Raw genomic sequence first — 5,902 nt, forward strand, 5'->3', positions numbered from 1 at the left:
GTAGACATTGTTTCAGACCGAGGTCCCCAGTTCATCTCACACTTTTGGAAGGAGTTCTGCAGTCTTCTTGGGGCCACAGTCAGCCTCTCCTCAGGCTTCCATCCTCAGACCAATGGCCAATCGGAGCGCCTAAACCAGGAGTTGGAGACTGGCCTCCGCATCACCGCCTCCCAGGACCCTGAAACCTGGTCCCAAAGACTGGTTTGGGTCGAGTTTGCCCACAACTCGCTCCCCTGTTCATCCACTGGTCTGTCCCCCTTCCACGTTGTCCACGGTTACCAACCATCTCTCTTCCCCTCCACAGACCGTGAGTCCTCTGTGCCCTCCGCATTGGCCTTGGTGAGGCGCTGCAGGAGAACCTGGGAGCGGGCCCGCCAGAACCTCCTTCGGCAGTCCAAGTCCTACAAGGCAGCCGCGGATCGCAAAAGGACCCCTGCCCCACACTATCGCAGCGGCCAAAGAGTGTGGTTATCCACCAAGAACCTGCCTCTTCGGGTGGAATCCAAGAAGCTCGCTCCCAGGTTTGTCGGTCCATTTCCCATCGCCAAGGTGATCAACCCTGTCTCTGTCCAACTCAAACTACCAAGGTCAATGCGAGTGCACCCCACCTTCCACGTCAGACACATCAAACCCGTCAAGACCAGTCCTCTCGTCCCTCCGGCCAAGCCCCCTCCTCCCACCCGATTCATCGACAACGACCCAGTGTTTACCGTCAAGAAGCTCCTGTCTTCTCGCCGTCGGGGCCGGGGGCTCCAGTACCTAGTGGACTGGGAGGGCTATGGGCCTGAGGAGCGCTCCTGGGTTCCTTCCAGGTTCATCTTGGACCCTTCCCTCATCCGGGACTTTCATGCCACCCACCCTGACACGCCTGGGCCTTCAGGAGCCGGCCCTTGAGGGGGGGGTACTGTCATGATCTGTCACCTGTTAAGTATCTTGTTTTGTTTCTCCCTTCATGTTCCATGTCTTGTCTTCCTGTTTTATTTTGGAAATCACTCACCCTTGTCTCTGTTTCAGGTTCCTGTCTACCCCGCCCCCTTCCTTGTTGGCGTGCACCTGATCCCTGATTGTGTCTACCACACCTGCATCCTATCACTCCCTAATCAAGCACTGCTCATATTCCCCTCTGTGTCTTGTCTCGTCGCCAGTTCGTTGTAGTTCATAGCTCACGTCCCAGCACTCTCTTTCACAGCCATAGTCTTGTCTTCTCGTGTTTTTTAACCTCGCCTGCCTTTTTTGACCTTGCCTTTTTGCCTGACGTTTTTGTACCTCTGCCTGATCTCTTGTTGACCTCCCGTGTACCGAACCTCTGCCTGGAATTAAACTCTGTTACTGACTGATTCGTGTTCTGAGTCCTGCATTTGAGTCCCTTGTTCTGCTCAGCCATAGTTCACGACAGGTAGTAGTAGTAGTAATAGTAGAAGAAGTAATAGTAGTGGTAATAGCAGGGGTGGACTGCCATCGGGAGTACGGGGAGTTTTCCCGGTGGGCCGATCGATTTTGCGACAGCCAAGGGACGGACTTTTTTTTTTTGACTATTTCGCTGCGCCTTGTCTTGAAAACTACAGTAACTGTCCCAGGCCGGCCCAGGGACATGTCCTGGGCCGGCCCACAGTGTGGGCCCGGGAGAGTTACCGTAGTTACCGAGACAAGACGCAGGTGCCGCGCCGCTAAACAGCAAGCATATTACTTTAACAAGAGACATGGGGTTAGAGACTTGCCACTGTTACATCAAGGTCATCAGGTCTTGCAGAAACTGGCTGAGGATAAGACGTGGAGAGGTCCAGTGTCTGTCATGCAGGAGAGTGGTACACAGCGCTCGTACCACGTGAACTCGCCACGGGAGGAGTGGTGAGAAGGAACAGACGACGCCTTCAACTTGTACCACCAAGAGCAGCGTCACTGAGCTCAGACACTGAGAAGGTGCCAACAAAAAACAAAACACCAGACACTGTGCCATACACAACGTGACTCAAAGAGAGTTACTACAAACACGCCTGAGGGTCAGGTTGTGACTAGTTTGGCAGAGTTTGTAAACCGGTCATAAGAATGAACATGTCACTGTAATGTAACATCTTGATAAATGATTAAGGTGGGAACTATCAAACTGTGTTCTGGAGAGTGGAAAGAAGAACAGAGTGTTTGTTCATGTGAAAAAAGAACAGGAAACAAGTTGTTAAGTGACTGTCAATGTAAGTTGTGAACATTGAGTATATTGTGAGTTGCACAGAAAACACTCATTCTTTATATGTTAAGGTTCTGAGCTAAAGTTAAATTGTTTGTTATAACTGTATTACTAAAAGGGTAATAAGAATTAAGGGGGAGATCTCAAGGTATTGGGTTATAGGTAACTGACATCCGATGTAACCAATCACAGAGGTCCAGGAGCTGTGGGTGGAGTCTCAGATACTCAGATGCCAGTTGAGAAACCCAGTGTTGTTATGTGCATCCTGTCATGGTGACTAAATAAATGGACGTTTGACCACAAATAAGTTATGTCGGCCAGAGCCTATTTGCAAGTAGTAGAATAAGTTGTAATAGTAGTAGAAGAAGAAGAAGTACTATTAGTGGTAGTTGTAGTAGGAGAAGTAGTAGTAGTAGTAGTAGAAGAAGTTGCAGTAGTGGAAGTAGTCGTAGTATTAAAGAAGAAGAATCTTTTGCAATCTGCATTTTTTTAAGATAAGATGAGAAGCCAATCGCATTGTGGCGTAGAAAGCCCTTGATCGCTGACCATACAATTGCGTTATGCGGGACTGAATCTTTGTTAATGTTAATAAATTCTACCAATTTGGTTTTAACTTGTGAGAGATATTTTCCATTTTTAATTAGAGTTGTATTAAACCTCTACCTGGAGGGTGTACCCTGTAGGAGAACCAGATTAAATGAGGTTATTATTGCATTATGATCAGAGATATTACGAGGTAGAAATACAACTTCATCTACAATTGGAATCAGGTTTGGTGTGACTAAGATATTAGTCTATTCTCGGGAACATTTTATGATATGGGGAGAAGTATGTGTAATCCCTAACTGGAGGATTCTGAATCCTCCAGATATCCACCAAATTAATGTCCTTAGCAAAGTTCTTTAAAGCTTTAGAGCACATGTGTCAAACTGGTGGCCCGGGGGCCACATGTGGCCCTCCAATCAATTACATGCGGCCCGCCCACCACTGTGCGAGGTGATGGAATAGAGACTGAATATAAGACTAAATGTATTTGCCGGCAATATTTTTATAATAGTAATAAGACATTCGGTTGTAATCATTGCTTAATTAAATGTATTACACTCAACATTAAATTACATATATTTAAGCTGTTTTAATCACAATTATCCTCCTCATTTGCTAAATTTTCAATTTAATTCTCCATTTTTGTGCATCATAAATATGTTTTTATTGTGAATCATTTTATATCAAAACAAGCACATTTACTTTGCAATTCTGTCTAATATCATAATGAATATCTTATATTGACCACCGGCTACTAAATAGTTATTTTTTTTCACTTTTTTTCCTCTATGTCGGCCCCCGCTTGACCAGACTAGATGCTCATTGGCCCCCAGGTCATTTGAGTTTGACACCCCTGCTTTAGAGGATAAGGCTTGTGAGTGTGTAATGGATGGATTAGATCTAATTAATCTCTAATTAGAGAGACACAGTAACTCTTAAGTTAACCAAGGAAAAAAATATGGGTCAAAGGTTGTTGGCGCATATATATTTGCAAAGGCTATTTTTTTCCCTTGGATAGAAATCCCACAATAAGCCAAACTCCCTGAATTATTACAGCTAGTTTTATCAATTGCCAGATTTAGTTTACGTTTCATTACAATCATAACCCCTTTGGTCTTAGATCCATCCCCGGAGGATGCTACTACTCTGTAGTGTTTGTTCTGCATACGACGGACATCAGACGGTTCTAGATGAGTCTCAGATAAGAGAGCCACATCAACATTTTTCCTTTTCAATAATTCTAGAACTTTTGAGCGCTTAAATGGCGAATTTAATCCCCTAACATTGAGGGATAGTGTAATTAGCCATCCAAGTGACCCCTGATCAGAATGAAATGTAATCCTGACACGTGGTGGTACAAAATCCCTGTGTGTCCCCCCCCCCACCCCTCCCTTCCTTCTGTGATATACACATAACTTCCTTGTAACCCTCATTGAGCTATCAACACTACCTAGTAGAGCTCCCAAGTTAAAAACTTAAACATATAACACCAAAATCAATATCAAAAAACACTGAAAAAGAGAGAAGGGACGAAAGTGAATTGCGTAATAATAACAGAATGTAACAGCGTTGGAAAACAGACTTGGGAGTATTTTTTTATATATCAATCGATTTTGTCCCAGTCACCTCTCATCCCAGCTATTTAGTCAAACAGTATCGAGACTAGTAGTTGGCGGTGTCTTGTCCAGATCACACAGAATCACATGAGAAGAGACTGAGTAAAGGTCACTGGTCAGGATGAGGGGTCAGGGTGACGGAGAGTGGGCGTGGTTTATTTCCAGGGGCGTTTTTTATTTTTCTAAAAGGCGACAGACAGACAGACAGAGGCCGTTTCTCAATATCCATACTTCTGCGTACTTGTGTGTACTTCCGTACTATCCTTCTGATGTTGTGCAACATGTATCTGCAAGATCGAGCTGTTGCAGCAATGTTGGCAGTGAGGGAGAGATGGTCATCAAGTGTCACACCCAGGTTCCTTGCGGTATGAGACGGAGTTACCACAGAGTTGCTGAGGGTGATGGTCAGGTCTGTGGTGGGAGAGCACTTTCCTGGGAGAAAAAGAAACTCAGGCCGTTTCTCAATATCCATACTTGTGCGTACTTGTGTGTACTTGTGCGTACTTGTGTGTACTTGTGTACTCCCGTACTTGTGAAAACGTCATCAGCCTCAGTCCAAGTTCCGTTCCAATTCTCAAGTAAGCGAACAGCGAGGACGGTTCTCAAACCCGGAAGTGTTCTCGCTCCGCCCATTTTTACCAAGTATGCATCGGAGGTGACTTAAGCGTACTTGGGATGTATCCCAGAATACATTTCGGCGGAGCATAGCAGCAGATAATAGAAATATAAATCTGAAATAAATATTTTTCTGTGTCCCGGAACAAAGTTTTAACATCATTTGAGGCGAGAAATGAGTCATTTAGAATTCAAACATGTGGTTTATGTATGAAGATATGACGTATTTATAGTTTGACAGCAACGTTGTCGGAGGTGATAAGCTCCGCCTCTGCGGACGCTCGGCGCTCACTGTGCCCGGCACAGAGCAGCGTGACCTCGGCCTGTCCTGATGACATCATGATGTCTCTGTCATTAGATGCTCGGTGTGATCCATAGATTTGATGTTGACGTGTTATTTTGTTTTTAATGGAAACATTTTGACCTGAAAGTTTGAAAGTTTGTATATTATTAATGTTTTATTTACTTTAACTTTGAATTTTAGATTTATATTAAAGTCACACGGTCATTGTATCTGTATTTAAATATAATACGTAAATAGTAGTACAATAATACAATATTCCACATTGTATTATTTGTATTGTATATTTTAATAGAAATAAATTAATACATGAAGTTAAATATTTAAAATGTGAAAATCATAACAATATATATACATTTATTAAAAGTATTTCATATGTTATTAATCAACACTGTAGGTGGCGCCAATGAGGCTGCAGCACTTGGCGCCAGCCACCATTCAAACAGCAGAACAATACATACATACTTTAAGTATTAAGTATTAAGTATTGAGAAACAACCACATACTTGTGTACTCCTGTACTTGTCAAGTATATATTTCCCAAGTATTAAGAAACGGCCAGACACTTCTCTGTGTGATTCTGACAACGTGTAGTCCCGCCCACTGTTTGTAGTCCCGCCCACTTAAAGACACAGCGCTGTG

The sequence above is a fragment of the Solea solea genome, chromosome 9 (genome assembly GCF_958295425.1).
Source record: "Solea solea chromosome 9, fSolSol10.1, whole genome shotgun sequence".
In the NCBI taxonomy this organism is placed as follows: Eukaryota; Metazoa; Chordata; class Actinopteri; order Pleuronectiformes; family Soleidae; genus Solea; species Solea solea.